Source organism: Rhamphochromis sp. 'chilingali', assembly GCF_963969265.1.
Source record: "Rhamphochromis sp. 'chilingali' genome assembly, chromosome: 13".
In the NCBI taxonomy this organism is placed as follows: Eukaryota; Metazoa; Chordata; class Actinopteri; order Cichliformes; family Cichlidae; genus Rhamphochromis; species Rhamphochromis sp. 'chilingali'.
Window position 1 is genome coordinate 18824198 of NC_137940.1, and position 14314 is coordinate 18838511.

The following is a 14314-nucleotide window of genomic DNA, read 5'->3' on the forward strand; positions in this document are numbered from 1 at the left end:
CAGCATAGTTCTTCTGTGGATGATGAGAAGTGCTGAGCAAATGTCATTTTCTGCTTCTTCCACATCTAACACTTTATTATCTTTCACTTTGATTTCTGAAGCTGTGATAAACAATGTCCAAGTGTGCCCGCAGTGGTACAGAATTCATTCCCCTCAAATTATGGATGGACTTCCATTAAAATGTCACCAGTCGTGGGACCAAAGGAGCCTTTGTATTTTGACTCTGAGTGAGAGTGGTCAGTGACCTGATGAAGAACATACAGGTCCTGCCTAAAATGTAAAAGAACTTCTTATCTTCACAGTAAGACCCCCCCCCGACAAAGAAACCAACTCATTTTCCTGTCAACAGCTAGCTAATATAAACTGATGTATGTCTGCTGACCCCAACCAACCACATGACCTCATGCTGTTTTTACAATTTTACCTATAAGCACTTATTTCCTAAATCCAGCTTCACACACATTGCTACATGCATGTCAGTGTTTGAGAGCAGGGCTCCAACATGTACATTAGCCTTCATGTGTGTTTCATGTCCTTATTAATGAACACTAAAAATTTAAGACAACACCAGCAGACTTTAATGACCAGAAGTAATTGTTGTTTAAGATCAGAGTGTTGCTTACAGGAGGAATGAGACGTTCTGAAATAATCACCACGTGTTTGACCCTTTTTCACTTCATTTACTTTCTCTTTAGCCATTTTCTGTCTCGCCTTCAAGCTTCTGTTTCTCTTTTTTAGTCAGCTCAAAGGTTTTTCAAGCTGGACTTGAGCACGGGATTATGTCCACAGCATATTATGAAATTAAAGTTTTCTTAAGGTCTTAGGCAAACAGATCCATATAAGCTTAAGTATAATCCAGGCTCTTAAGATAATGCTGTTTTTATTTTCCATCAACTTAGTGGGCTTTTGGTCTTAGTTGCATGGACACAGGTCTTTTCATGAATCTGGTAAGTTATGTTTAGTTTCAGGTTTTTGGGTTTGTTTGTTTTTGCTTTTTTAGGTGTGCAGTGCATTGAAAAAGAAGGACTCCACTGGCTCCACATGTTGCCCTTTTACAGGCTTATTCCAAAGTCGATTAGCTTAATTTTTCAACACAAAATTCGAACACACAATACTCCATGATGATGACAAAGTAAAAAAAATGTTTGCTAAAGGAGGCATGGCATGGGAGTATGGTTACCTACTTTGAAATAAAACCAAACTGGGCTCTAGTCTTGTTACTGGGGGGCATTGCAAGACTTTCTTACTGTTTTTCTATCTTACTGTTACTTTTTAAAAATGTTTTGTTTTTAATGTTGCAAATCAAGGCCAGTTAAGTTACCATGTAAGTGACAAGTGTTATCTGATCATTTTAAGATTTTTTGACTTAATAATGTTTATTGTGTATACTATGATCCCCATTATGGTCAAAAACGTGGCCAAAGCTTTAACTTTAGGTTGGGCTCACCTCTGCTGCACGTGGTAAGTGTGCAATCTGTGCTTCAGTATCCCACTGAGTTCCTTCTGTGATCATGTCGAGTTTCAAAGCTTCTACATGGCAATAGCAAAATGCTCAATTCAAGGCTTAAAGCTGGACTGGACTAATCAATGCATGGTGTTGTGTATAAACATGATGGCCTTTCAGAATCACCCTGAAACGGCCACTAAGGAAGTTCAGTTTTTGGTATTTTCTGAACTACATTTTAAACTGGAGGTTGCTGATTTTAAAAAGCAAATTGTTTGATAAATAATAGATATAATATAAGAAATGAGGTCTTCATTTGAGTGTTTGTAAGGTCTAAGTGATAGCTCTACCCTAAAGCTGAACCCTAATGTTTTTTGAGACACATTATAATAGTTTTTCAAACATATCATTTAGAATCTCTGCCTGCCAAGACTTTTAAAAAGTACATATTCTTATATGTTAGGGTTAATATAATCGCAATGATGAATTACACTTCAGATTATCAAGCTTTCAATGAGAGGTGTCCTCTGTCTGGCTACCATCTTCTTCTCCTGTTGCTTTCTTTCTAATCTCCATGGAGTTCTTTGTTTTAGGAGCTTCTTTTGTCCAGACAGAGTTGGTTGGAATCTCATTAATCAAAAACAAAAAAAAGAAAGAAAAAAAAAGTTAAAGCAAAGAAAAACACCAGCAAAGCTGCCACACACACACACACACATGCAACACACCAAACAGCAAACCTGAATCACTTGGTGAAAATCACCACGGAGATAATTAGAGCAAAAACCTGATGAATATCTCTCACTGCAAGTCCCAAACAACACTGATTAGCAAGATCTTGGTCTCATAAACACACACAAAAAGAAACCAGAAAGCATATGCATATGAGTAAGTACACACAAACACGGTTATATTCTCAAAAACACACACACACAGTAAAGCCGTTTCCCCGTGAGCAGACGAGATACAACAGTCTGTGAACCAGTAAATCACTTTTCATCTCTTTTAATACGACTCTTCAGCTTTCTCACTTCTTTGTCCCCTCTTCTCTCATCTGTGTGTCACTCTGCTGCTCTGTCACTTTAAATAGCTTCTTCTTTCTTTTGCTGCTTCCTGCTCAGTCACCGAAATGCAACCCACTGCTAACATATGAAGTTAGCAGAGCAGTCATAATTAGTCTATAGAGCTAAAATAGAAGAAAGAAAGCAACAGAGACACAATGGAGAAAAATGTCTAAAGTAGGAATATTTAAAGAAGAGATGATTTGTGGTGGCTGCTCTCAGACTTTGTTACAAAGAACACACACTCAGTTGCAGTCAGCTCCTCGGAGAAATTAGCAGACTTCAAACAGAAAATGAGGAAAGAAAGAAAAAGGCTGTGCCTAGACGGTGCCAACCAATTAAAGCAGACTGCAAAGTGAGCTAGCAGACCTTGAATAATGTGTCGAGACACTGATAAAACACTCAGACATGTTTCTGTGCTGTTTTCAAGAGATGTTTAAAGGTGCTATGTATAGCAATATAGCTTCAACAGATCGTTACCACAATGCTAAACAAATAAGACCCAGGCCATTTAATCAGTAAGTTTACTGCTTACTTTATTTTAAAATACACAATAATATCCGTGCCTACAGTTTGCCCTCTTTGCATCTCTTCATCTTACAACAAACTTGAAGACATGCAGCTCTTTATTTTATGTAAATAGTATTAATTTCTCTTTTTTCTTTCTTTTTCTGTTTTTGATATGTGAAACTGAGAAACAACAACAATAACTTTGACTCATTATAGGTCCGTTTTTGTATTAACCCATGTTAAAATCACAGGTGCCCGTCATGGGACTGCTTATGACACACCTCCTTTTCCCCAGATTTGAAGGATGGGTCGGGTGTATCCTTCGTGGCCCACCATATCCCAGAATTCATAGTGCGGCCCAGCCAATTCCAGTTTCCAACAATAGCAGCTGCTACTAAGTTTTAATATTACTCTCATCACTCTTTCTGGGTCACAAAATACACTTTTAACATATTTTCAGGCTAGAATGTAACTGTGCAAACTTCAAATTGCTGCTCGGTTTATCAAGACATTGCATGTTTGCAAAAGTGCTCTGACGTTTTCGGAGACGTCTGTTACCCACCCGCTAGCCGGGGGGCTCAATGGTCACTCGAGCCGGCGAGAGCAGCGGACTCCCGGCTTCATTGTTTTCAACCCCCTTGTCTTTCACTACTCTAGTTAAACACAATATATAAGTCACTCAGATAACTCAAAAATGTAATCGTTTGACTTTTTTCAGTATTTTATTTGTTTCCGAGTAAATCGGTTTGGATGTGATCAAAGTTATTAGATTAGATTAAATAAAACTTTATTAATCCATCGGGTGGGTTCCTCCTTGGTTTTCACACAGCTGAATAAACATCAAACAGAAAACTGATTAAACAGAAGTGTGAGGCGGTCGAGAGTTTACGCCAGTGTCCTGTTATATTTTAGATAGCGAGGAGCAGACAGCTGAGTTTATTAAACTCCACCGAGACAGCGGTGACGGAGATCTGAAGGCTAGACCGTCCCATTTCACAGCCTCACACTTGTAGCCTTCTCAGCCTTCAAAGGACCCGGCCCACGTAGACCGCGTAGACCGGGTCCTCCGAAGGATGCGGCCTAGGTTTTGGGACACAGTTCTTGTGTGGGTGTGGTGTTCTTCTCCCTGCCTCCTCCTCTCATGCTCCTCCCATCCCTCTGTCATTCTTTCACTCTGCCCTCTCTCCAGGACACAGCTTCTGTTCATTACCCTCGTCTGGCAGCTGGACCCAGTCAGCCATCACCTCTCTGAGATTATATAGGCTGGGGAAGAACTGTGTGGTTTTTTCCTGTCACTGTTGGAAAGGTCCCATTGTGTGTTTGTCCTGCCCGTGCCGTTAAGTGAGTAGTTGGGCCTGTGGGCCCTCGACAGCGCCTAATCGTGGTGTGGAGTTTTTTTTTTTGTTTGTTTGGTAGTTGCTTCCTTTTTTGTTTTTGACCTCTTCTTATCTTTTTGACCTTATTGATAAAGTGGCGTTGCTGACACCTTGTGTTAAGAGTATTTGCAAGACTCCAGTAGATCCCTGAAGCTGTGCTGTGGTATCTGGCAACAAGAATTTGTCAATGAATCTAAATGTGGAGGCTAAGTCAACACCTCAAACAAACCATTCCTAAACCGTCTTTGCTTTGTAGTAAAATCCACTGAAAGAGCCCACAGGGAACAGGGAATGCTGTTTCCATGAAAGGGTGTTTCATGGAAACGGCAACTTTTATCCTGTCTTCCTTCAACCAATCACAGCAGATGGCCCCGCCCCTCCCTGAGCCTTGTTCTGCCGGAGGTTTCTTCCTGTTAAAAGGGAGTTTTTCCTTCCCACTGTCGCCAAAGTGCTTGCTCATAGGGGGTCATATGACTGGTTTTCTCTGTATCTATTATTGTAGGGTCTACCTTACAATATAAAGCACTTTGAGGTGACTGTTGTTGTGATTTGGTGCTGTGTAAATAAAATTGAATTGAATTGAGGTCTACAGCAGGTAGGTGGTCAAAGTAACATCCACATGGACAGCAGGACCCTTCCAACCTTCTTCCAAGGCTCTTATGGTTACTGCTGGTGCTTTCAGCAGGGGACTGGGGTGAGGATGGGCACCCTGACTGGTTTGCAGGTTTGCAGCCCCATTCTGACATATCAAAAGGACAGTCAGTGCTATTCTCTTGTCATCTGTCAGTACTCATAATGTTATGTGGTATATGTTGTGTGACTTTACTGTACCATACAGTAGTTGGTGCTGAGTTTCTTTTTTTTCTGCTGCATATAGTGTCAGGAGTGATATGTGACAGAGGGACAGTAGCAAGACTGAAAGGAAAGATTTACAAGCCAGGAGTGAGTCCTGCTATGATGAACGATTTGGACACAGTGACATTGACAAAAAGGAGGCAAAGCTGGAAGTGGCAGAGTTGACAATGTAAAGAGTTTCGTTGGGAGTGGATTAGAAATGAGTACATCAGAGGGGCACCTCAGGTTGAGCAGTTTGGAGACAAAGTTAAAGAGGCAACGCTGATATGGTGTGGGCATGTGCAGAGGAGGGATTAGACTACCAGGTGGGGGGAAATATCACAGAAAATTCATGGATGAAGTGAAGGAGGACACGTATAAGGTTGGTGTGACAGAAGATGCTAGAGATCGGATGAGATGGAGCCTGATGAACTGCAAGAAAATAGTTTCATATTTACTGGCTCGCTCTCTTAGTTTTAGCAGTGTTTTTGTATAATGTATAATCTATCCTCTGTTTTCCCTTCTATTGTCCCTGCCCTTTTTTAAAGCACTTAATAAACTAAAGACTAAAGAGAGAGCGGAGTCTTGTATGAATGAACCTAAAAACAGGTGCAGGTTAAACTTAAACCATCAGGTTGGTTTTATTTCCAAATATGTTTAGTATGACATTCACTTGCTGTTTTGGTTTTTATCTAGTTGGGTTTTGAAAGAGTTCATGAGACACCCATTCACCTGATCTTTAGATGTTCTGTGTTTTTGTTACAAGGCAATTTTGGGACATCTGTAGGGTAGCAAGGGCATGAATAGAAAATGAGTTTATTAAGGCATAATATTTAGGTTTTAGCCTATTTTAGGGTGTAGTTAGGGGAGGGGGCACCAAAGATTATTATAAGCACTCTATTTTTCTTCTCTTTGGTTTAAGCTAAAACATTTTGACACTTAGCAATGTTGACAGACAGTTGTTAACTAGCAACCCACTCGCAAGTAACTGGCAGCTCGAAATATCATGTGACAAGTTAGCTACTTAATGAAGGAAGTCAGATAGTATTTCAAGTTATTTACTGAGCAAGTGCTACACGTGAGTGAACGTTGAAACTAAGTTACATCTTTTGATATACTTAATTTAAAATGGACATCATGTATACAAAATATTTACATACATACATATGTGTGAATATCACACCATATATGTTTATCTCAGAGAGTTGAGGAAGTGTGTTATAAATATAAATTCACATTAACACTGGATATTTTTTTCTTTACATAAACTAAGATGTAACATTGATAGATACACTTACCACCAATGTTAATATAGTACAGAAATGATGTTATGAAAATCTCGTAGTACTCATCAATCTATTTCGAGATCACACACAGGCTTGTAATGAGAATACAAGCACGACAATTAGAAACTTGGGCAATTCCACATTTTCAATTAAAATTTGAAAGACAAAAGCCATTTAGCATTAATAACTGAGACACTCGCGGTCACAGCTAAGTCAAATCTTTCTTAATTAATTGTTCCCACATGAGTTTAGAGGGTCAAAAGTGTCCTCCAGTTAGGAAGCTATAATTGCCGATACTTAATTTAAATGGAGGGATGCCTATCGTGTATTTGTATGCTAATTGAAGCCATTGCATTGCTATCCTTGTGACATTAGTGTTCACGCTGTGTTAAAATGAGAACATTCGTTTGACACTTTCTTGGGTTAATAACCTTCCCGCCCTTTCTGTCATGTTTACTACATTGGCAAAGTTGAAGACACAGTATGCACTGAGTATGGAACAGTGACAAATCATTGATGACTAAGCTCAAACACAGATTCATAATCCATTAATAGAACTGGTTAAGCACGCCTCCAGATGGAGCTGCTTGACTCATACTGGAATAAACCAATCAGCCCTTGACTCAGTTCAAATTTTGGCATTTATAGGATTGTGTTTCGTGAATGGATGATGTCATCCAACAAATCTGAGCTGGATTTTTAAAAAAGACACCTGACATCTTTGGTTTTCATCACATGAAACCTGGTTTCTTACAGCTTCATTTAATTGCTGAATAACTAGTATTGTTCAACACCTCATCATTGCAGTAAGACATGAAGCTTTGAAGCCCCCCCGCAAAAAAAACCAAAAAAACCAAAAAAACATCAGTAACATTATTGTGTGCTGTTAAAGAATTAAAACGTGACAAGAAAAGACTAATCTTTCTGACAGAGGACAGATTTTAACCCTGCATTAGTGCTTTACCACTTAAGTAGTTGACACATCAGTTATCTGTAGGAGAGACACAGGCTAGATATGCCCAAAATTCAACATTTACTAATTAATGGTTTATTCAGAATCAAAATTCAAGGCAAAACTTAGCCACAACATTTTAACCATATGGCATCTGATTTGAATTTGTTCAGATGATCATTATCATTTTCAGCAACAAGCCTTGCTAAGGGAAATAGCGTGATTGCGTGATCTCCACAATCACATGACCTGTACCAAAGTGAGATGGTGTGGAATGAATTGGACTGAAGAGAGAAGAAAGCCCAGTGAACAGGAGCTTAGGATAATAGAATTAGAATTCAACTTTATTGTTACTGAGCATGTCACAAGTACAGACAACGAAATGCAGTTTGCATCCATCCAGAAAGTGCTTTAGCCATAATATAGATATATTACAAAAATATACATTAGCAATGATATATATGTATATGTATATATACATATACATACAGGGAGTGCAGAATTATTAGGCAAATGAGTATTTTGTCCACATCATCCTCTTCATGCATGTTGTCTTACTCCAAGCTGTATAGGCTCGAAAGCCTACTACCAATTAAGCATATTAGGTGATGTGCATCTCTGTAATGAGCAGTGTTGGTCAAGTTACTTGAAAAAAGTAATCAGTAACTAATTACTGATTACTTCCCCAAAAAGTAATCCCGTTACTTTACTGATTACTCATTTTCAAAAGTAATCAATTACTTAGTTACTTAGTTACTTTTTAAAAACACGATTTACAACCTGAAGAGGTGATGAAGCGATAGAGCTTTCAGCCCAGTTCTACTTTTTCTGCATAATCCATCATACAAAATGTAATCAAATGGAAAATTATCTTTTTTTTAACTTGTTTTATCAGTTTTAATCTTTTAACTTTATGCATCAAGCAAAAATTTAATTATATGCAACATTCTCTGACTTGAATAAATCAGTTTAACATTTAAACCTATTTTCTGCACATTCCAGCACATAAAATAAAATATTTTTTGTGTTTACACTCAGTCTTTCAAATAGATGCAAGTAAAACACAGCAGAAAATAAATAAAGTCAAAGACTCAGCGGTCCTGTTGCTCTATTTTCACCTGTAAAGCAGGACTGCAGTAGGCGGAGGTTTACCCTGGTGCAGGTGTGCCGCGGTCAGTTGAAGAATCCGCGAGTTTCTCTGTGAATTTCCCATTACGTCGTTGCGCACTCGGTGCTTGTTTAGGGTTTTTTTTCGCTGTAAAAAGAAGTTTTCTTCCCACGCACAACGGACCCTAATGTTTTTGCTCATACTCTCTCCCACAATCGAGTAACGCAGCGTTCCTACGGGAAAGTAACGGTAATCTAATTAACGTGTTTGCAATAGTAATCCCTTACTTTACTCGTTACTTGAAAAAAGTAATCAGATTACAGTAACACGTTACTTGTAATGCGTTACTGCCCATCTCTGCTAACGTCTTATGCAAACTCTGTCATTCTGTTCTATAAGCAGGCCTGAGCTATGACAGAAACCACTCGGAGCTTCACGGATTAGTCCTAGTCTGTTTTCAAGTTGTAAAAGTTAAAGATTTGACTTGTTTGTACTCTGACCTTATTACTTTAAATTCCGGTCATATCAAATAAGAACATGGCACCATTGTAAGAGCAAATGTTCAGTGTTGGTCAAGTTACTTGAAAAAAGTAATCAGTAAATAATTACTGATTACTTCCCCAAAAAAGTAATGCTGTTACTTTACTGATTACTTATTTTCAAAAGTAATTAATTACTTAGTTACTTAGTTACTTTTTAAAAACACGATTTACAACCTGAAGAGGTGATAAAGCGATAGATCTTTCAGACCAATTCTACTTTTTCTACATAATCCATCATACAAAATGTAATCAAATGGAAAAGTCTCTTTTTTTAACTTGTTTTATCAGTTTTAATCTTTTAACTTTATGCATCAAGCAAAAATTTAATTATATGCAACATTCTCTGAGTTGAATAAATTAGTTTAACATTTAAACCTATTTTCTGCACATTCCAGCACATAAAATAAAATATTTTTGTGTTTACACTCACTCTTTCAAATAGATGCAAGTAAAACACAGCAGAACATAAAGTCAAAGACTCAGCGGTCCTGTTGCTCTATTTTCACCTATTAAGCAGCACTGCGGTAGGCGGAGTTTTACCCTGGTGCAGGTGTGCCGCAGTCAGTTGAAGAATCCGCGAGTTTCTCTGTGAGTTTCCCATTATGTCGTTGCGCACTCGGTACTTGCTTGGAAGTTTAGGGGTTTTTTTTCGCTGTAAAAAGAAGTTTTCTTTCCATGCACAACGGACGCTAATGTTTTTGTCACTTTTTATGGAATCAAACTCAAAGTAAGGTCAGTACTTCCACGCTTTAAATGCTGCACGCTCATACTCTCTCCCACAATCGATATGTGATCCATTGTTGATCTGTACACAGCTGTTGTCACTAACGGCGCACTCGCTTACGTCACTTTCGTGAGACATTCTCGCAAAGAAATCACGGTTTTAGTAACGCAGTAACGCAGCGTTCCTACGGGAAAGTAACGGTAATCTAATTACCGTTTTTGCAATAGTAATCCCTTACTTTACTCATTACTCGAAAAAAGTAATCAGATTACAGTAACGTGTTACAAGTAACGCGTTACTGCCCATCTCTGGTAATGAGAAGGGGTGTGGTCTAATGACATCAACACCCTATATCAGGTGTGCATAATTATTAGGCAACGTCCTTTCCTTTGGCAAAATGGGTCAAAAGGAGGACTTGACAGGCTCAGAAAAGTCAAAAATAGTGAGATATCTTGCAGAGGGATGCAGCAGTCTCAAAATTGCAAAGCTTCTGAAGCGTGATCATCGAACAATCAAGCGTTTCATTCAAAATAGTCAACAGGGTCGCAAGAAGCGTGTGGAAAAACCAAGGCGCAAAATAACTGCCCATGAACTGAGAAAAGTCGAGCGTGCAGCTGCCAAGATGCCACTTGCCACCAGTTTGGCCATATTTCAGAGCTGCAACATCACTGGAGTGCCCAAAAGCACAAGGTGTGCAATACTCAGAGACATGGCCAAGGTAAGAAAGGCTGAAAGACGACCACCACTGAACAAGACACAAGCTGAAACGTCAAGACTGGGCCAAGAAATATCTCAAGACTGATTTTTCTAAGGTTTTATGGACTGATGAAATGAGAGTGAGTCTTGATGGGCCAGATGGATGGGCCCGTGGCTGGATTGGTAAAGGGCAGAGAGCTCCAGTCCGACTCAGACGCCAGCAAGGTGGAGGTGGAGTACTGGTTTGGGCTGGTATCATCAAAGATGAGCTTGTGGGGCCTTTTTGGGTTGAGGATGGAGTCAAGCTCAACTCGCAGTCCTACTGCCAGTTTCCGGAAAACACCTTCTTCAAGCAGTGGTACAGGAAGAAGTCTGCATCCTTCAAGAAAAACATGATTTTCATGCAGGACAATGCTCCATCACACGCGTCCAAGTACTCCACAGCGTGGCTGGCAAGAAAGGGTATAAAAGAAGAAAAACTAATGACATGGCCACCTCGTTCACCTGATCTGAACCCCATTGAGAACCTGTGGTCCATCATCAAATGTGAGATTTACAAGGAGGGAAAACAGTACACCTCTCTGAACAGTGTCTGGGAGGCTGTGGTTGCTGCTGCACGCAATGTTGATGGTGAACAGATCAAAACAGTGACAGAATCCATGGATGGCAGGCTTTTGAGTGTCCTTGCAAAGAAAGGTGGCTATATTGGTCGCTGATTTGTTTTTGTTTTGTTTTTGAATGTCAGAAATGTATATTTGTGAATGTGGAGATGTTATATTGGTTTCACTGGTAAAAATAACTAATTGAAATGGGTATATATTTGTTTTTTGTTAAGTTTCCTAATAATTATGCACAGTAATAGTCACCTGCACACACAGATATCCCCCTAAAATAGCTAAAACTAAAGACAAACTACAAACTACTTCCAAAAACATTCAGCTTTGATATTAATGAGTTTTTTGGTTCATTGAGAACATGGTTGTTGTTCAATAATAAAATTATTCCTCAAAAATACAACTTGCCTAATAATTCTGCACTCCCTGTATGTACACTCCTCAGCCTCCCTGGGAAAGTCTGTGACAGGGTGCTGGAAAGGAGAGTTCGTCCGCTAGTCGAACCTCGGATACAGGACGAACAATGCGGTTTTTGTCCTAGTCGCGGAACACTGGACCAGCTCTTTATCCTCTCGAGGATACTTGAGGGTGCATGGGAGTTTGCCCAACCAGTCTACATGTGTTTTGTGGACTTGGAGAAGGCATTCGACCATGTCCCTCGGGGTGTCCTGTGGGAGGTGTTGTGGGAGTATGGGGTGTCTGGCCCATTGCTACGGGCCATTCGATCCCTATACAACCGTTGCAAGAGCTTGGTTCGCATTGCCGACAATAAGTCAGACTCGTTCCGGTGGGTGATGGGCTCCGCCAGGGCTGCCCTTTGTCTCCGGTTCTGTTCATAATTTTTATGGACAGGATTTCTAGGCGCAGCCAAGTGGCGGAGGGCTTTCGCTTTGGTGGCCTCAGAATCTCATCTCTGATTTTTGCGGATGATGTGGTTCTGTTGGCTTCATCGGGTGAGGTTCTCCAGCTCGCACTGGAACGGTTCGCAGCCGAGTGTGAAGCAGCGGGAATGAGGATCAGCACCTCCAAATCTGAGGCCATGGTTCTCAGCCGGAAAAGGGTGGAGTGCCCACTCCGGGTCGGGGATGAGTTCCTGTCCCAAGTGGAGGAGTTCAAGTATCTCGGGGTCTTGTTCGCGAGTGATGGGAGAAGGGAGCCGGAGATCGACAGACGGATTGGGGCTGCAGCTGCAGTAATGCGGACGCTGCACCGGTCCGTCGTGGTGAAGAGGGAGCTGAGTGTAAAAGCGAAGCTCTCAGTTTACCGGTCGATCTACGTCCCTACCCTCACCTATGGCCACGAGCTGTGGGCAGTGACCGAAAGAACGAGATCGCGGATACAAGCGGCAGAAATGAGCTTCCTCCGAAGGGTGGCTGGTCTCTCCCTTAGAGATAGGGTGAGAAGTTCGGCCATCCGGGAGGGGCTCAGAGTACAGCAGTTGCTGCTCCACATCGAAAGGAGCCAGCTGAGGTGGTTCGGGCATCTGACAAGGATGCCCCCTGGGCGCCTCCTGGGTGAGGTGTTCCAGGCATGTCCCACCGGGAGGAGGCCCCGGGGCAGACCCAGGACACGCTGGAGAGATTATATCTCTCGGCTGGCCTGGGAACGCCTTGGTGTTCCCCCGGATAAGCTGGAGGAGGTGGTTGGGGAGAGGGAGGTCTGGGCCTCTTTGCTTAGGCTGCTCCCCCCGCGACCCGGCCTCGGATAAAGTGGATGAAGATGGATGGATAATATATGGGAACACCTTCACGACTGGAAGTGCTCCGGGTGACAGATTTGTGAAGCTTGTTGAGATGATGAAGAGTATGAAGGGTGTGCAAACAGAATCTGAAACATATTCTGCTTGTTTACATTTTCACAACACTTTCTTTTTAATTTTAACACATTTGCTATTTTTCTGCACTGTAAAAAAAAAAACAGGAAAAAAAAAACCCTGATCTAAGGAGGCGTGTCAAAGTAAGAAACATTACAATACTAATATTGTACTAAGAAGCTGAATCATATAAACCAAATCCTAAGGAGTTATCACTGGGCTACAGTTAAGCCCACTGTATGAATATATTCACATCCTCGGGTTTCCTCTGTAACCACACATACACAGAGAATCAACTCCATTATCTTCAATTCTGAAGAAAACAAATCCATTTCATGGTGACATTAGTACTTTTTGAAAATGTCTTCTCTAAATGTATTCTCAGTTGAGTAACTAACTGTGCTCTTCTCGTCAAAGAGCAAGTTATGAGTCCAAGAGAGAAGGCGTGTGTTTTTGGATGAAGACACATGTCCTTTGGGTTCCCGGGGTTAACTTAGCTATTGACCTAACAATTTGCTATGTTTGGCAGATTCGAAAACGTTACCACGTGGAATGGAAAGTGTGTTTTTGGGTCAGTGGTTAGATTGGAAAAGTGAAGGGTTAGGAACACACCAGAGGGCAGTCCAATTACATGATTATACGGGGCCAGAACCCAATTACACTGAAGCCTCTGTTAGCATTTGTGCATTGCATGTATATGCTTTCAAGTTACAAAGAAGGAAATGGAAATGGAAACAATAGCAGACGGAGTCGACAATTTTTGTAGGCAATTTACCTCAATTGTAGCACAGTATTTGGCTCTCTTCTAGATCTGGACATCCCGTGTCTCTTTGTGTCAGGCGTTTGCTCAGTGCTGCTGGGTTATATAAGTGATTAGCAGGTCTTCCCTTTTTGATCCAAGGAGGAGGAAAAAAGGACACTTTTTTCCCCGAGTGTGGCTATCCCATACCGCTTACCCCAGGCTACTGTCAAGTTGTCACCATTTTTAAAGTTCCATTTTCACAAATCAAGCTACCTCTGTTCTTTTTTTGTCTTTATGTCTGCCTGAATCTTTGTCTTCCTTCACGAGAGCTCCTCTATTCTAACGCTTGTTTGCCTTTTCTCTCTTATTTTTTGTGCCTTCTACTTCATTTCTCTTCCTTCCACCGTAAAAGTCAGTTTTTTCTTCTGCTGCTAAATCTCAGCAGTCCTTCACACTGCTTGTTTCTTTTCCCTGTGATGTTGTTGCATGCATTTTCATAAGCGTATCAGCTCAGTTGATGGTAAATGAAACGTTTAGCAGTGTCGAGGCCTAACATTCTCTCGGCTCCTCTTGGCTACCATGTGAATGCCAAAGTAGAGCAGCTGATTGCATCAC